General features: G+C 36.9%; 1 pseudogene; it reads left to right on the top strand.

Moving 5' to 3' along the window:
• Nucleotides 1-3,700: 3,700 nt before the first annotated feature.
• LOC149816113 (wee1-like protein kinase) lies at nt 3,701-19,426 on the top strand (annotated as a pseudogene).
• Nucleotides 19,427-19,989: the final 563 nt, after the last annotated feature.

Raw genomic sequence — 19,989 nt, 5'->3', positions numbered from 1 at the left:
CCAGCATGTCTTGATATCTTACAGTACAATATCAATTATTAAAATGTCATATGCATAAATGAGTCTAATGACATTATCGATGTTCCTTGAGCCTCCAGGCTCCTACATGAGCCATACCAATTTATACATGTATGTTATGAAATTTCAACATGCTAACACAGTCAGTGGGGTGTTGTGACCCATCGCTTTATTGAGCAAAATTATTCATTGTATATATCAGTTATATGATGCAACATTTTAATAGAAAAACAAAATTATCACATAACTCAAAACATGCATATTTCAAAATGTGAAACATATAAACCTTTAGCATTCATAATTCCTACGCATTTGGAGTAATTTATATATGTTATGTCAAAAAGCTCATAAGCATACGTAAAAGCTTGTATACACGGGTAAAAGCTTATAATACATGTAAAAAAACTCGTAATATATATTGAAAACTTGTAGTACATGTCAAAAACTTGTAATATATATTAAGAGCTCACAGTGCATGTTGAAAGCTTTTAATACATGTTGAAAGCCTGTAATATAGGTTATAAAGCTCGTATTACAGGTTGAAAGTCTGTAATACAAGTCAAAAGTTTGTAATAAAGGTTGAAAGCCCGTAATATAGGTTGAAAACTCATAATATGAGTTAAAAGATTGTAATATTGGTTAAAAGCTCATAAAACAAGTTAAAAGCTCATAATATAGATTGAAAAGCTCATAATACAGGTTGCAAGTCTGTAATATAGTTTAAAAGCTCATAATACAGGTTGAAAGCCCGTAATACATTTTAAAATATCACAATATAGGTTAAAAGTTTATAATATTAGTTAAAAGCTTATAATACAGATTAGAAACTTATAATACAAGTTGAAATCTCATAATACAGGTTAAAAGCTCATAATACATATTCGAAGTCCATAATAGAGGTTAAAACTCATGTTAGAAGTTCATAATATCGATTAGAAACTTGTAATATAGGTTGAAAGCCTATAATACATTTTAAAAGTTTATAATACAAATTTAAAACTCTTAATAAAGTTTGTTGAAAGCTCATAATACATTGTGAAAACTTAGAATACAGGTTGAAAGTCCATAATACAATTAAAAAACTTATAATATAGATTGAAACTTTATAATACAGGTCAAAAGCTCGTACTATGTGTTGCATAAACTAAAACACGTGAATAAACTTATAATTTTATGTGTAGCGAAACAACGCAAGTACACATCCAATATATTTCTCCATAAATCAATGATAACATATTTTTTTGAGAAATATGAACATATAATGTATTTTCCAATGAAATTCATGTGTATATATTCCTATGAATATATATATTTTTACATATTTTTCCTAATATATATGTTATAAATATATATTTACTCATGTATTTTATATGAGAAAATATATATTATTTTATACAGCATATCGAACGCATGTAAAGTTATTGAAACATAAACAAATCATATATAAATATAAATGCAACAAGAATATTAATTTTAACATTGAACTATGAACATTTGGTATAGGAACATACTTCGTAGAGTGTGTCAGAAAGAGACAAAAAAAATCCAAAAATATCTTGAAGGAATTCTCCTAAAAAACCTAACTCTGACAAGTGTAATAGAATGGAGTCGAGCCACCAATGGCTATACCGATACGCAGAGTGATGCATGAGATGAATCAAAATGGACTCACTTTATGCGAAACAAGGCAAAGCCAATGAGTTAACTATGAATTTGGGTTTCTAAAAGGTTGAATCGGGTCAAAGAGGTGTGAACCGAGATAAGGTTATGGACACTGGTTTGGGTTGAAGTGGTGACTAAGAAGGAGCTAAGAGAAGGATGTAGTAAGGAGAGAGAGAGCACTTAGTAATAGAAGGGAGAGAGCTACTAATGAGTTAAAATAAAGGGAGTGAGGGTGCTCTTTAAATAGGGGAGGGAAAGAGCATTTAATTCTTAACACTTGTTAATATATTTTAAAAACATGGGTACACAAGCAAAACCCTGATACTTTTGAGCATTGAAATTGTGTATCTGGATCGTATGTAAGATCTAGATCTAATTGATATTGACCCAACCAGACCAAGTTCGGTCGGTTCAGCTTAGTTTAAGTTTGTTTGATTTTATCTAGGGGTCTAGTTTTTTCTAACTATATCCTTACACTTGCATAATTTCCTTTTAATTATAAAAAAATATAATTTTATTTATAAAAATGATGATTTTGTAAAGGTATGATTTGACATAATTCTTTTAAATAGATGATTGAGTTTAGTCAACAAAGGCTTGAACGACTATAATTCTAAGGCAGCTACCAACCTTGAAATCTATTCAAATTATTATTATGTCCTTAACTTGCCCAGCCTATTATGAAAGAATTTCAACTCTGATTTCAAAGAAATCAAAACCACTAATCTTAGATTTTTTATACAAATGTTTTCATGTGTTCAAAAATTATAAAATAAACACTAAAAATTATGATTTTGCCCTTCGTGTTATTAGGCACATTGAGGACTTGTACTTGAATTTCGATGAAATCACTTTTTTTTTTTGGATGCAACCACGCATTTTAAAAACATAAAATGGGTCATTAAAAGTATCCAAAATATAGATATTATGATCGATAAAAAATACCAAAAAAATTATAGGTTATTACATTAACATTAACTCTCTCTCTCTCTCTACGAATCTTACTCAACGACTATTGGTTAACCATGGAATGAAGTTGAGTTTTAAATAGAAAGTAGGTATGTTTTTGCAAATATGAAGATTCAAACTGTCTCACTGAAAACATATCTGGTCATAACGTAATATCGTGAAAATTTTAAACAGCCAATATCATATAAATGACGTCATCCTTTCAATTTTTTATCAGTGCCCCCAATATATCACGATAAAATTCCATTACTGAAGACGTGGGCGACATTTGTTGGACATCTTAAAAAAACAAGGGCGCTGGTAGAGCTATGGAAACTCGTTTCCCCAAAATATCCTTCATATGTTTCTCACTTCCCCAAACGCCCTTGCTCTAATACAAACGGAGGCATGAAAGCTGTGGCCTTGATTTATAAGTTTTATTTCCGGTCACCTTCTCACATATTTTTGAGTCCTCGCAAATCATCGAGCTTTCTTCTCTTCGGCCTGTTTGCAACCCACCCAAAACTCGAGCCAGGATCACCTGGCCGACTGCCCTCTATCTGTTACAAGTGACACTGTCAGTCAAAGATGGACGATACTAGGTGCAGCGGCACACTCAAAGTGAGCCATGTGATGGCACTTGATTCTGGCTCCCCAAAACCTCACAACCAAATTGGACTTTCAATCATAGCTGGATACTAAAAACGGTAAAATATCGAGAATTTCCCAGGATTTCCTGGTCTCTCGGTCACAGCCAAACACCTGAGTGGCAAAACGCTCCAATCCCCATTTACCATGAGAATTTCATTCCCATATTGCCCATGGTAAAAGGACACAAAGCAGCTGTACAAACTAGCGATGCTCAATTGCTCATGAGTAGGACATATCCGTAGCCTCGAGAACTATCAAAGGATAAATTCGGAAATACGGCATCTCGAAAGCGCGGGAATTTTGAAACGAAAAGGAGGAGAATTGCGAGCCTTTTCTCACTTCTCCCTGAAGAGAGAGAGAGAGAGAGAGAGGTATCATTTCTCAAGGCAGCATCTCTCTTTGCATCTAGAGGCCGTGGAAGATGACGAGCTCAGTGACCAGCAACCTGACCGAGAATCTCGGGCAGGTGTTCTTGCTGCCCGACGGCGACGACGCCGCGTTTCCGGCCGACGAAGACGACAAGGATTTCATCCTCAGCCAGGATTTCTTCTGGTAGCTTTCGCTTTCTTTGTATTCCGACATTTTTTTTTCGAAAATTTCTTTGATCCGATTGCGTAAACCTTCTCATCTCGGCCGCCTGATATCCTATTTTCAAAATCAATTATCGAAATGACTGTTTTCTAATCTAGGGTTTCTTATGTCCACAACGTTTGATTCTGCATTTTGTTACATCGACCGTGTTTGGATGCACCGAGTTATCCAGATAGATTGGGTAAGTTGGGATTTTTGTATTGTTACAGTATCCCCACTTACCAGATTTTCCTGGATGAGTGAATAGATTCAAATCCCCATTCCTTTGTCCCTCCGGGATAATAGTAGACAGGAGACCGACGAGTGGAAGAATGGAATGAAAAGAATTTCATTTATGCAAAAAAACGTGTTGAGATTTGGGACGGAAGGTAGGAAATGGGAACAGCTCGCTATAGTCATGCTATGCCGGTAAGAGTGTCTCTTTTGTGACATTTACCTTTAGTAGCGTTGTTGCCTTCTTAGGTGGAGGGAGCTCCTGCTCCCGACTCAGTAAGCAAGCTAGTGGTAGTGGGTAAGTCAGTCATGCCTGCCTTTCCTGTCGGTCAGTCAGTCAATCCTTTTCTTACCATTTTTTCAATCCAGAAATGATAAAGGGGTTTGATTTGGAATAGTATTGGAAAGTTTAGCATTTGTTCTTAATTGTTTTCTTTTTCAGGACACCGAATTATATCACCCCGGATGAATAACAAATCTGCCGGATCTCAGATTTTGATAAGGTATTTTCTAATCGGTTGTTTGAATCAAGAGCAGCACATACCTTTGTTTTCCTATCGTAGTTTCTATCGTTTGGTTTTCAGGAAAATGTTCCGTGCCCTAGATCACCTGTAAAATCAAGCATAAACAGAACCAAAAGACACCGAACTGGTATGATTTGCTTATCGTATACTTTTGTTTATTTATTTATTGTTTAATTTTCTTTTCCTTCCAGTTGAAAATGTGATGAATGGATGTATATCGAGGCATTCTAATAATTTTCATTATTTATTTATTTTTCGGGGTTAATTCTAGTGGTCTTCCCGAACAACAAATTTGAGTCCAAGATACAATGTCCTTCACGGGCAGCAGAACTTCACAGAGAAACTTCAACCCTAGAGGATTCAAAGTCAGCGAAGCAATCGATTCATGGAACACAGAGGAAGCAAAGTTATGTCTCCCGATCAGCGGTGGCTCTGCGGTTTCGACTGATGCCTCCCCTATGCATCAAGAACCCATAAGTGGAAACATGGGGGGTGAATCCGGACGTTCTTTGCACCCAGAAATATAAACCTGCAGCTGGAATTCTGAACCAGCTAGTACACATATCTTCAGTTAAAATGTGAAATATGCATAGTTCTGTCATACAATTGGGGGGTTGACTGGACTCACCCACTTATCCGCAAAAAAAACGGAGAATGCCTGCTTAATGCCCTATCATAATACCCCAATTCAACAAAAGCTACTAAATAGAAGTTTGACATCATTAGTCATCCGGGGCTCCGACCATATTATAGGAGCAGATTGTGCAAGTCACCATGTGACGTGATGCTGCAAGTTCGAACCCCACTGGTATATGGGTGGTTGGCTTAAAGGCTGTTTGTAAAAGGGAGGGGCCCTAATTCCCTCAGATCTGTTATCGAAAAGAAGAAGAAGCTTGGCATCATTCTTAATGATTTGTTATGGTTCTCCTTTGTGATGGTATCTAGTTTGAGCATTGTCGTTGTCGTTGCTATTATTTTTGTAGCGGTAATGCTTTTCTTGTTATTTTTTGTTTTCTACACATCTAACGATGCGGATTCTTACGTGAAGCAGCTTTGTTCCCCTCAGTTGTTGGTGGTGATGGTCTTTCACGGTATCATACTGACTTCCATGAGCTTGAGGTGTAATTGAATTCCCATCTGCAGCCTCTTGCTGTGATTAATAGTTACTCCTTTTATACTTTCTGGAGCTATACTATTGTGGCTTATAATTGTTCCTTCTTTCTTTCAGGAGATTGGATGCGGAAACTTTAGCCGTGTCTTTAAGGTATTGAAGAGAATTGATGGTTGTATGTATGCAGTGAAGCGCAGCATAAGGCAGCTGCACCAAGACACTGAAAGGTAGGCCTTTGAATCTCTTTCTGGTTGTTGCAGAAACACACACAACATACTCATTCACTAATTTGGCAGGAGGCATGCATTAATGGAAGTTCAAGCTCTAGCAACTATAGGTATGCGAATAGAAGTACCTTTTGAGATATAATATTATTCCAAAACTAGAAACAATGCGTTTTCTGCCATAAGAGCGTGAATAGTTTCTCACATGTGCTTTCTGTTTTTGCATGGGGAATCGTGTAGGGTTTCATCGTAACATAGTTGGGTACTACACTTCGTGGATTGAGAATGACCAACTCTATATCCAGATGGAGCTTTGTGACCACCGCCTATCATTAAGTAAAGCTGGATCGTTGTTGTCGTCAGAAGGGGATGTTATCAAAGCCATGCATCAGGTCCTTGACCATGTTTTTTCTTCACACCCAAGAGAAATATGTTATTGTTAGTGATAAACTTTTACTATATTTTTATTGATTTTATGTGTTAAGAGAACCTTGATCTTTCAATTTGATACTGATAAATAAGTAATTTGTTTCATAACCTCATTGTAGGTAAATTGTGTATATATTGTTGGGAAGCACACATTCTTTTAATATGACTCTCCATTTGGATTCAATCCTGTTTCCTTAATGACATGTTATGCATTGTCTTGTTAGATAGTTGCATGGTTCTGCACCTAAATAAATATCACAAACATTGTTTGTTCATAAGGTTACAAGGGCATTGTCCATGATGTTCCTCTAAATGCTGTTATTAGTGGTTGACCCTCTGTGTTGGGGTTTTATGACCTGCATCATTCTCAATGTTGTCTCCTTTCAGTCGATTTGATCTCTCATTCATCTGATCATTCTTAAATCTGTTGCTTCCTATCAGTCAATTCGATATCTCCATCTGATCGCTCTTAAAATCTTCCAAGATTTAGTTTGCTTACCTCAGGAATCAGAATAAAAGAAACACAAATAGCCATCTCTCTCTCTCTCTCTCTCCATGTGTCCTTGTCCATTGCTTGCGTGCATATGCATGCACATATGCTTGTGTGCTGAATCTTTAAAGTTTCCTGATGTGAGTGTTATAGATTGTCTGTTCTATGGTCAATGTTTAATGTGCAAATTGTGTCCTGTTACATTCACATATATCTGTCTTCTGTCATGCAGCAAGTGGGTATGTTAATCTTGTTAGAAATTACAGCTAAAACACGTATTGTCTATGTGTAGTGATGACGTTCATGTATCTTGCATTTTCCATCAATTTCTGCCCATTCTAGCATTATGTCGAGCATGTTGTGAAAATGAATGATAACCAGCTCCCATGTACGCCGTAAAAAGTATGTATGTGCTGTATCATGTCAAGGTTCCATGTGTGAGCAGTTGAACCCCACATATGATATCATGTGCTTCTTAAGTATCTTGTCTGAATCATGATTATGTGCAGAATGTAATCCTCTATTCCCAGGCAATCTGCTTACAGTCTCTCCCGTTAGAATTGCACTCTCATCATATGAAACTTGTGGAAGTTAATGCCACAACACAAAGTACGAGATATAAAAAAGGCATGGTATATCAACATTGTACACTGCAATTGAGCTTAAGATGAATGGAATTAATTATGATATAAGGAATAAGGCACATATGGTCACCATGTCCTTTGTGTAAGGGCTAAGCCTTGAGTCTTTGCAAATACAAGTTATAATTTATAAACTTTCTAAAGTTGATGGCTGCATTCCGTGCCCAATCATTTGGTAACTCGAGGCTTTTATCAGAACGAATTTGAAAGGACAGGTACCTGAGCTAGTGTTGATTATGGGCATATGTATGATTCTGGTGTATCTTGTCAAAATGCAACTTGCTCACTAACTCCTATTGCAACCTTGATTGCACCTGGCTGCTCAATATTAAGTTTGAATTTTGTTACATCTGGGTGTTTTTTCAACCCAAAAAACTTGTGATTTGAACTTTTTGGCTTAAAGGAGTGCTTGCAGTACTTGTAGTACACTGGTCTATCTTTGCCAAAGTAAGCAACTGTTTTCTTTTCCGCAAATTCATTTCATAATCCATGCAATCATGGTGCACTAGGAGTCTGGGGCATGCACACAACTTGTATAACCTCAAAAATTATTTCTTGTGTGGCAAAGACTTGGTATAATGTGTCATACAGCCTTATCCATGTTTGATATTTAATTGGTTATGTAGGAAAGCAGGAATATCTCATTGCAATGTTTGTATTTTGAAAATAGTTAAGTACATCAACAATTAGCGACTATGATATAACCATAGTCACAAATATCGCTGATATTTCCAAAACATCACAATATTATTGTTGTAAATTCAGCAAACGATAGTATAGGTAAAATATCATCAATTTGATGTTATCACGATATTATCATTATATTATCAATTAGTTTTACTGCTTTATTTATTTTTTACATTTTAAATATATTTTTTCTTTGTGTTAGATCAACTATGGAAGATATACATCTTCTTAGACAACTTATTGAGAGATATAGAGAGAGGAACAAAGATTTGCATATGTTTTTTATTGATTTGGAGAAGGCATACGATAGAGTACCTAGGGATGTTCTCTGGTGGACAATGATGAAGAAATGTGTTTCTCTAAGTACATTAGTATAATTAAAGATATGTACGAAGGAGTAGTAACCAATGTCCGGGGGTGACAACCAATTTTCCTATAACGGTTGAGTTACATCAAGGATTTGCATTAAGCCCTTTCCTATTTGCTATAGTGATGGATGGGCTTACGAGATTAATTCAAAAAAATGTGCCGTGGAGTATGTTGTTTGCTGATGATATTGTTTTGATTGATGAGTCTAGAGCTGGGGTTAATGCTAAGTTAGAATTATGGAGACAGACATTGGAAGCAAGAGGTTTTAAGTTGAGTAAGAGTAAGACAGAATATATGGAATGTCGGTTTAGTAAGCAACAAAGTAGTGATGGGAGTGTAGTGAAGCTTGGTGAGCAAGAAATATCGGTGGATGACTGTTTCAAATATTTGAGATCTATCATTCAAAAGTATGGAGAAATTGATGGAGATGTAAATCATAGGATAAAGGTTGGGTGGATGAAATGGAAAAATGCAACTGGAGTGTTGTGCGATCGTAGAATGCCATTGCGGTTGAAGGGAAAGTTTTATAGGACGACAATTAGGCCCGCTTTACTATATGGTACGGAATGTTGGGCTTCCAAGAGACATCATATTCAAAAAATGAGTGTAGCTGAGATGTGTATGCTTAGATGGATGTGTGAAAATACAATAAAAGATAAGATTCGAAATGAGGAGATACGTAAGAAGGTAGGCGTTACATCCATTGAAAATAAGATGAGAGAGAATCATTTACGGTGGCTTGAACATATTCGGCGAAGGCCTAATGATGCTCCAGTTAGAAGGATGGAGAAATGAGAAAATATATTAGTTAAAAGAGGTCGGGGTAGGCCTAAGAAGACTTGAATGGAGATGACAGGAAAGGATATGAATGCTTTGAACCTCACCGAGGACATGGCATTGGATAAAAATGATTGGAGGAGAAGGATTCATGTGGAAGACCTAGAATGATTTTCTTTTTTGGTTCATATCGCCGACCCCAATTGTTTTGGTATGAAGGCGTAGTTGTTATATTTTTACTTATTTATTTTATTATTTATGTATTTTTTGTCTAAATATGATATTTCTTACTTATTTTTGTTATTTTTTATATTTTTTAAGCCCCATGATTTTCCTGAGATTTATCACCAAATCTGTAATATCGTGAGAAATAGCCTCGCCGAGATATAGCCGATACCGATATTTGTGACTATGGATATAACATCAACCATATTCAATTTGCAACTAGTTGAAAATACTAGTGTTCAAAATTTGGAAATAAATTGTGCTCTTAAAAATCCACTTCTCATGTTATTGTTCAGAACTATTGATTCAAAACTGTGTAGTTTGGTTTTATTCATTTAAAGTAAATTCCCTTGATTTTGGGCTTGATAAATAACTATAATTTCCACATCTCTGGCTTTTTTACAGATCGCTGATGCCTTGCAATTTATACATGAGCGTGGAATTGTGCACTTGGACATAAAACCTGATAACATTTATGTCAAAGATGGTGTCTATAAGCTTGGGGATTTTGGATGTGCATCACTCAAAGATGGGAGCCTTCATTTTGAGGAAGGAGATGCACGTTACATGCCATTAGAGATACTAAATGACAAACATGAGTATTTGGACAGGGTTGATATCTTTTCATTGGAAGCCTCTATATACGAGCTTCTGAAAGGTTCTCCATTGCCAACTTCTGGCTCACAGTTTTCAATGCTTAGGGAGGAAAAATTATCTTTGCTTCCTGGCTACTCTCTGCAATTTTAAAATTTACTGAAGGTAAAATTTGTTCCTGCCTGATGCCTCGAGTATATTGTTGTCATTGTTGTTTCCTGGAAGTAAACATAAAACATATCAGTGTCAAATATTAGTGTGTGCTTCAGTTTTTTGTCAAATTGCCATGTGCAGAGAATGAATTTATGCAAATATACAAGGGTAATATAAATATGGGGAAAATTAAAGTTGTGATTAAATATGCATGCAGTGGGAATATGAACTATCATGCATTGTGTCAGCATATCCTTCGCGGTTATTAAGTCTTGCATGAGCATTGATCTGCAAATTTGTAATTAGCGTTACTTCTAAATAAAGAAGTCCCAAAGTCGCTAAAATGGGCTTGGAAATATGTAATAAATACCGATAGTTGTGCGTGTATGCGTTTTTTTTATGAAAAAAAACAGTAAAATTCAAGAAAAAAATAGAACTGCAAAATTCAAGAAGTCTCTACTCTCTTTGCCTTTCATTGTTGAGTTAGTAGTTTTCTTCTTGATCAAGGACTAATTTTCTCCCTATACAGTGATACTTAGAAATGCTCTTTGACTTAGACGTGCCTTAGCAAAATTTGGAAGCCATTTTAAGCTCTTGGTTTTGGTTCTTTGTAAAATATTTCTTGCAGGGACAACAAATTCATTAAAATATTTTTTTGATTCATCCATAATTGGCTCACACTTTTTGTTGAATCGTTTAAGCTGAACAAGCATTTACATTTTTTTTTGAATTATTAGGTTATGATGAACCCTCAGCCTATGAAGAGGCCTTCTGCTAAACAGTTGCTGGAGAACCCAAACTTAAAAGTTAATAAGGAATGCAAAGCTTCAAGGTTCAAGTAGTGTTCCGGTTGGGCATCTTTGAAGTTGCTCAGTTTTGACAGCAAAAGCAAAATTAGCGCACGCCGTTGCTGTCAATTTTGTATCAACAAGCCTACAGCAACTGCAGGGGACAAGCAGAGTTTGACGATTATGGGTCTTTCATTCAATTATAATGAGATCAAACGCAGATTGATCCATTTTGAGTATATGGGCTTTGCTTGGTGAGAGAAAATCTGCATATTTTGTAAAAAAGGCTTGTACCTCCCTATGTAAAGTTGTAAAAGTCTGTTCTTTTGTAGGATCAGGGTTTTGTTTATCCTGATACATTGTTATAAACATTATTATATCACGATTATGAGTAGTGGTCAGTTTCTGCCTTTCTGCTTTACTTTTTTGTTTATTTTTTATGATGAATGTCCCTGCCGAATCAGGGTAATCATTGAGTGGGGTCACCGACACTTAAGTCCTAAGTGAGCCTGCCAGTGAAAGCCACCTGCACGCCTGCTGAGAGGCAAACCTGAAACAAAGGGGTCAGCACCTTCTTCTCAGGGTTGGTACCACTCGCGGTGGTTGGTGGTGGGGGGGGGGGGGGGGGGCTTTGCAAGTGAAGTTAAATTTCTACACTGGGCCTCTTTATTGTATTGCATGGGCTCGATTTATTAGAAAACTATGTTTACTCTTAAGCACGAAAAAGTGAGAAAAATAAAAAATACTGAAAGAAATTGCATAAAGTCAACCAAATTAAGAATTTCATTCGTCAACTTTCAATTATCTGGTGTAATCTGAAAACTTTTTTGTATTTATAAAAGAAGAATTTTAATCCTAATAGACTCAATTTATCATTTTGATAAACACCAATTAAGAAAGAAATACTAATTCTACAAGGAGATATGGATCAATTATTAAAATCCAATATTCATTATAATAATCCAAAATAAAAATACTCAAACTAAACTATCATGGATCTCAAATGATCCATTAGACTGCACGGATCCAGATATGTGTTGCTCCGCTCCTGCATCACAATCCCTTACCGAGCCCAGCAATAACCCATAAGTTTTGGGAAAAACCGAGTTTTTCTGCACTTGGTGAACTGTTGGTGGTCGTTACTCATTTGAGTTACCGAGTTTGCCAAGAGGCAGGATGAGTTGCGACATAATGGCATACCTTCAGCGTGCTGCTTCACTTGATCACCGTCCATCATTATTTGACCCCACAGCTGGCAGAATGCATACCAAAGATAATGTGCGGTCATGTGCAGAAGCACCCTAAAAGTGTGCAATCACATTGCACCTGATCCTCCTTCGTTTGCCAGCCACGTAAGCAAGTGAAACATAAACAATGGGTGTATAGTAGGTCATAACTTGCTCCACTCGGCTTGTTTTCAAGTTGATTTGAACTGGCTTAGTTAGGATTTTAATAAGAAAAGGAAATGTTTCAAGTCAAGTGTATTCTAGTCTCCTGTTCTGGTCAATATCTTTCTTGCACCTTTCATTTCAGTATCAGTGCTTGCCAACTCTTTCTCTCTCTTTCTTTGTGGGAATGGTTTGGTAGGACCATAATTGACCCAACATAACCTGAATGGATTCCGTCGGTTAAATCTGTTACTGTCGGAAAAAAAAGAAGGCCAATTGAGCGAATTTTAGTGGCAAATTTTGAGGGGTACCACACCTGCCCGGGTTGCCCGAGTGGCTGTGGGCCTGGAGAGAAGATGCTCACCCCTTCGTACCAGGTTCGACTCCCACCAGGTGTGCGGGTGCCACTAACTAGTGGGCTCTGTAAGGGCTTGGGCGTCGGTGACTTACTCAGGGTTTGCCTCGAAGGGGCAAGCCCATTAAGCGACTCTGTTCTTGGCTAGGGTTCCTCGTCATTAAGAAAAAAAAACTTTGAGGTGTACCAATAGTCAGCCCTAATAAGATATATCATGGCTTCTATGATTGCTTTTGGTGAGAGTGTTTTTTTCTCCTTAATACATTTTTATTATTATTTTTCTTTCTGGTTGATAATCTTGTTATTTTAGTGCTTTAGATAACAAAAAATGACCACACAGAATAATTGACACGTTTTTTTAAAATGTCTTTCAAATTTTGAAATCCCCTTGATGTCCAAATTCACAACAAATTTTCTCTCAAATATGAGTATATGCCAACTTCATCCCAAATATGATATTTTCACTCATGACTTGTGAAGGTCCTCAAAATATGCACACATTTTTTAACTAAATACTTCCACATCATATGTACGCCCTTACACATTTGGGAACGTCCTTCCAACTGTGCCCCTTATACGATTTTGGTAAAAAGAGGCATCACTAAAGGCTTTAGCGATGCTTTTGAAGTACCACTAAAGGTGGCTTTTGTTAATCTTTAGCAATACTTTTGCAAATACTATAAATGCGGCCTTTTGCCTAACATGACGATTGCAAATACATTACGACATTTACAACCATGAGTTGCAAAGGTTATCAAAATGTGTGAACTTCTTTTACTAAAATCACATAAAGGCACAAAGAGGACATTTGCAAATGTAGGAAGAGTAATGTTGGGAACATTCACAATCATTAGAAAAATCACATATTTGAGAGAAAATTCATATATTCTCGTATTTGAGTAAAAGTTTATATATTTGAAAAAATATATATTTTATAGCAAATTCACATATTCTCGTGATTGAAAGAAAATTCACATATGTGGAGGAAATTCCTTCGTTCAAAAGGTAAAAAGGTATTTTTATAATTAAAAATTTGAGAATTTGGGAATGAAAGAGATTTTGAAAATTGCAAGGTATTTCATAAAACTCATCATTTTTGTCATTACACTCATTTTCCGTTTAGCTAATACCCATCTTTCTTTTTTTCTTGTTTAGTTTGAATACTCATTGTCAATTTTTTGCTTAATTTTTCTTTTGGTTTTTCCTTTTGGAATATTGAATATGTTTTATTTTAGTCATATTTTAGTATTTAGATACGGCTACTTCATTGCCATTATTGTTTTTCAGTGGATTCTGTAAATTTAGTTCCTAGGTGGCACTTGCTAACTTTTTGGGGGTTGGTTTCATCTTTTTCAGTTTCTTCTTCAATCATAATTCTATTTTATTTTTATAAACGATTTTATGTATTTTTATATTTAAGTTCATTATATTAAAAAAATCCCGAGTCATTTTGCCTTGACTCGTTGAGTCAAATGGGCTGCAGCTTAAAACGGTTATCAGGTCATTGGGTTGGTCAACTGAGAGAGAGACGGGGGCGCACAAATTGGTCACAGGATAAACACGTGTCTGTCACCGAGTCTTCCTTTCTTTGGGCTCAATTAAAATCAGGTGCTTTCTTTGGTGGTCCCCTAGGGCTGCACATTGACCCGAGCTAGGTCGAGTTTGACCGGTTTAAGCTCGGCTCGTACTCATCTAAAATTTTTAACTAGCCGAGCTTGAACAGTGGTCTAGGCTCGACATAGATAAATGAGTTGAGCTAGAATATGCAGTCTAACTTGGTAAAGCTCGATTAGCACGATTAAGCTCGGTTCATATATATAGGTATATGATGCCTTAACTCAGTATATGTACCATTTTTGTTGAGAAAACTAATAAAAAACAAACGTCCTTACCCTTCTGGGTTAGACTGTGGGCTTTATTGAGCGAATCCCAGCACGTATCTGCTGATTACACAAATTTTTTGTTAAATAAAAATGATTAATTTGAGCCGAGCGGACCATGTACATTTGCTTTTTAAGCTCGGCTCATGTGCCACCCTAGGTCCCTCTTATATCAAATCTATCTTAGGTGACTTGATGCGAGAATTTAGTTGGTCATACCACTGTTGTCAATATCGGTTTCAGACTTGAATCGATTAAGAGAATCGATCCCTTCTCGGTTTGAGTCTGAATCTAGCTGAATCAGCCATTTTTACTTTTTTTTTAATGTAAAAAAACATTCAAAATTAAAATGTATATTAAAATATTTAAAATTTATTAATTTTTTAATATTAATATATTAAAAATCAATTAATTGAGAGCTGAATTGGCCCTTATAGAATCGATTTTGGGCCGATACTATTCGATTCAGGCTAGATACTGGCAACACTTGGGTCATACAAATTTCTATCTATTTCAAAGGATATGGATACATTTGCAATTAAAAGTGAAAGTGCTCCATGACGAAATGGTTTTCTAGGTATTTTCTATCAACACTTCTGGCATGTCATACATTAGGATGTTTGTAATGCAGTTAAGAACTTCTTTCGTACGGGTAGATTGCTGAAGCGTATCAATGCTACCAACATTGTTTTGATTCCTAAATTTCCTGGTGCGAACAAGCTTAAAGATTTTAGGCAGATTAGCCTCTGCAATTGTGTTTACAAAATAATTTCTAATATTACTGTTAACAGAATGCACACGCGACCAAAAGTAATTTCTCAGAGGCAGAAGTATACAAGAAAGTATTAGATTTCACGAGTTGGGACGTTATTTCCATAATAGTTCTAAATGTCATGTGCTCCTTAAATACGATATGTCGAAAGCATGTGATAGGTTTCACTGGCCATTTCTTTGTAGCTCGCTTAATTTGTTGAGTTTTAATGATAATTGCTCTTATTATGACATGTGTACAAACTCCAAGCTTTTCTATTTTCAAGAATAACCGGCCTGAGAGGTTTTACATAATACTTGGGGGCATTAGACATGGTGTTGTCATGGGCATAGAATTTTTTGCAAACCTGCAATATGTCAGATTGTCTAGTTTGACCAGCCTAACAGCCAGCCAAAGGTCGCGCACTTTTTTATATGCTAAATTATTTCATTAGCCCTACACACTATCTAGTTTGCAGCTGCGTAACAAAAGCTAATCAAGCACATCTCCAAATGTGTATTCTATATAGTCCATGCCACTTTGTGTATAGTCGTCTCATACTAACTATCACTTCCTAAAAGGGTATATAACCTTGCGTACCATGAAGCGTATTGCGATTTCATGCGCACGCTATAACAAAACATCGCCACTAAAGGGACAAGTCCTTACGACCCCCAATTCGAAGACCAGTTGATGATTGAACACAATAACAAAGAGCACCACCCGAGCTTAATCACTGATGCCTAAGCATTTACTCGTCTAGCCTGAGTCACTTAAGGTAAACCTTGGAGAAATTAGCCCTAACCCACACGCACCCCGTGCATCCAAACACTATGCATGAAAAACTTCTCAAAGTCAAGATGTGCTTAACCAAATCTCCAAAGGAAACATCCTCTGATCCGCTAGCACTGCATAACCAAACAACACTCTATGTTTGTGCAGTCATACAACAATGCAATAACGTTGATATTGTTACCTATCGCGTGCCATGCTATCACCATACATCACTGATCAAGCCAACCCATACTACACGTTTCAACACTTGATGAGTTTTTCACTCAGTAGAGCTCTGCATTATACATGCCCCATTCTGAAGGCTCAATCCGAGACATTCTCCCCCACTGAAACTATTGTCATCCTCAACAATGCTGGTGTAGGTAAGAATACAGTCTTAACTGATATGTCAATTTTTCTTTGCCCTTATCTTTGGTCTACTTATTTTCTTCACCCTACTCAACTTGTTATGGTTTTTATCCGCCATCACCATAACATTTAATCTGCCAAGTCTCTTTCCTTAATGCACCTTCAATCACTTAAACAATGGTTTTTCGCAACATCAACATCGAGCATTCTTTGTTTGTGAGACTCCAGTACAGTTCCATACACAAGCAGATCATTCTCGTCCGAACAACAAACTTGTTATCTTCATGCTCATGGTTGGGGTGCCTTCTGATCCCAAGAAGAGCAATTATAAACCTTTCGTGGTTCTCGCAGAGAAAGACAACTACCAACACGTGCCACAGGGATATCAACTCCCTTAAGGCACCAAATTACGGTTTTCCAACAGTCCAAACTAGTCTTCAAGTAGAAGACGCCTACTTGCGTATCACTCCAAAGCAGTCATTCAAAGCTTTTTCCTGGGCACTCGTCCACACAAGGGGAAACACAACCCAACACTACAACTCTCATCCGGAGCCAGCATGCTGTAACTATCATCCAGAGCTAGTAAAATGTTCCCACAGGAACTAAACGATGAGCCACAAAGAACAACTTTTTCAGCATAGATAATCTATAGAGAAACCTCCAACTCAAGGAACCAAAACAACGAGTATTCTGCTTAAGATGAACACTCCGCTAACCCACAATCTTGTGAGAGAATATAGAAGTTCAATTGAGTCTCCCATACCCAAAGATGCAAATCCATCAAACTGAATATAATGTGCATTCTCTGCATGCATAAGGCAAATGTCATGCTCAACTTGCGAGCTTAACACATAACTTGTTGAAATCTTTGGATCATCCACATTCCCTTAGTCAACTGAATAACAACTTTACACTTATTCTTGCCATCGACAAGATGACCCATACCACCCTACCGATATTTTGCTTTTGTGCTCGGTCAACAACACTTTAGCTGCACAAATTTGCGCAACCAGGATAAACCATCACTATCGCCTTCAGTGTCACACTCAATGAACAATAAAGTCTCCGTGAATCCTTTTGATCTAATGTCAATTTGTTATGAGTATAATTTTTTTTTTCAAACCTGCGATATGCCAGACTACCCAGTCTGACAAGCCTAATGGTGACCAAAGGCCGCACACCAACACTTTTTCATGTGCTGAATCATTTCATTGGCCCTACGTACCATCTCGTACGCAGCTAGCTAGCAAAAGTCGATCAATCATATATTCAAATGCATATTCTATCTAGTCCATGCCACTTTATGCATAGTTGTCTCATACCAGCTATCACTTTCGAAAAGAGCACAAACTTGTGTTAGCCTTGTGCTATGGAGTGTATTGCGGTTCCATGCGCACGCTACAATAAAACCTCGTCACTAAAAAAATAAGACCTTGCGGCCCCCAGTCTGAAGACCAGTTGATGATTGAACTTTATACTGAAGAACACTACCCAGACTCATTTGCTGGCTCCTAGGCATTCACTTGTCTAGCTCCAAGTCAGCATACTCGGTTGAAATCACCTAAGGTGATCTCTGAGAAAATTAGCCATAACCTACATGCACTCCGTGCGTCCAAACGCTACGCATGAGAAACTCCTCCAAGGAGAAGTGCTTAACCAAATCTCTAAAGGCAACATCCTCTGTTCTGCTGGAACTGCTTAACTAAACAACACTCTATGTTTGTGCTGCCACACAACGATGCACTAATGATGATACTGTTGCCTATCGCGTGTAGTGCTATCACTGCACGTCACTGATCAAGTCAACACATACTACACGTTTCTACACTCGATGCATTTTTTGCTCAGTAGAGTTTAGCACTGCACATGCCCCGTTCCGAAGGCAGGGTTTGGGACACTTAGTTTTCTTTATTATTTCTCATAATTATAGAACATTTATCTAGGAGATTGGTTACAGCAGGGCAGCAAAAACAAATGTTATTGGCGTCAATAAAAGACTTTTCTTAGAGTCAATTTTTTATGCGGATGGTGACCGCTTTTTTTATAAGGGATAAAGGTGATAGTGTGCGCAATTTCTTATTGATCTTGCATGAATTTCAGATTCAGGTCTCCTTGTTAGCACTGAGAAATCATCTTTTCTCACCTTTGGTTGTTCTCTAGATAGAGTTAACTATATTCATTGCATTTATGCTTAGCATCAGGAGTATTTACCTTTAAAGTATCTTGGAGCTCCTGTTTTCACTGGTAGATTAAAGCATATTTTTGCAGTGGTTTGTTTTCTAAAATGAAGCAAAATCTTCAATCGTGGAGTGGTAAACTGCTTTTAATGGCAGACAAAGTTATTTTAATCATTTCAGTTCTCTCATCCATGCCTATTTATCTTATGTTATGCTTCAAGATCCCTAAAACTAACATTAAAAATTTGGAAACAATCATGAGCAAGTTCCTTTGGTAGGAATCTGAACATAAACAAGTGCCTCACTTAATTGGGAGCTTCTTTGTAGCCCAAGAGACGAAGGCGGCTTTGGTATTAACACACTTTCTCAGGTAAATATTGCTTTATTAGTTAAGTTCTACTAGATACATTCCTTATTTCAAACATTTTCTCCCTATTTGTTTTATCCTAAAACTACTCTTCAAATCTAATTGCCCATTTTATTTTGCAGGCAATCCTACATGGTTCAGACCAGGTCCGGCAAGAAGACCGCATCTATCCAGCATATCTATCACTCTTCCGCATCTGAACAGGAAATGTCGTCTCCACGAACTCCGCGGAGTCAGAGTCAGCGAGACAGTGATGATGTGGATCCTTAGATGTATGCATTGTTTTAGAAAATGATAAAAAAGATGTTGACTGAGCAAGCAAAGGCTAGTTCAGGTAAAGTCAAAAAAAAGGATAAGGGTCGGACAATGAAAAAGCATATAAAGATATAAAAAAGCAGAGTCACCATGAAGACACCTCTGATGAAGCCGAATCAGTGGGTGACACCGATGAAGAGTATGATATTCAATAGACACTTCGAAAGTAGACTCAGGGGCAAGGGTCGGCCTATAAGTCCAATGATCAATCTGTTAATGACTCTGATCAGCCACAGCTCAAAGACGTGGTCAAAATGGTTAAGGATTTGCAAGCTCGTGATAAGAGCAAGAAGGTCTTCACGAGTGAAGACTTTTATGATGGACTAGACGGCGATTACAGTCTTGACAATCTTCTCAGGAAGTTCAAGCGAGACAATCGAGCCTTATTCCTTTGCTTCCCTCACAGTATGGAGGAAATAATGGTCAAATGGTATTCGAAGCACATCAATCCCATTGAGTTGAAGGAATTCGACAATGTCGTTAATTTTTTCATTAAGCGATTTTTGTTCAACACAGAG

Source organism: Nuphar pumila, chromosome 14 (assembly GCF_984573655.1).
Source record: "Nuphar pumila chromosome 14, dmNupPumi1.hap1.1, whole genome shotgun sequence".
Lineage (NCBI taxonomy): Eukaryota > Viridiplantae > Streptophyta > Magnoliopsida > Nymphaeales > Nymphaeaceae > Nuphar > Nuphar pumila.
Note: the sequence above shows the minus strand (reverse complement) of the source record. Positions and strands in the feature narration are given on the sequence as shown.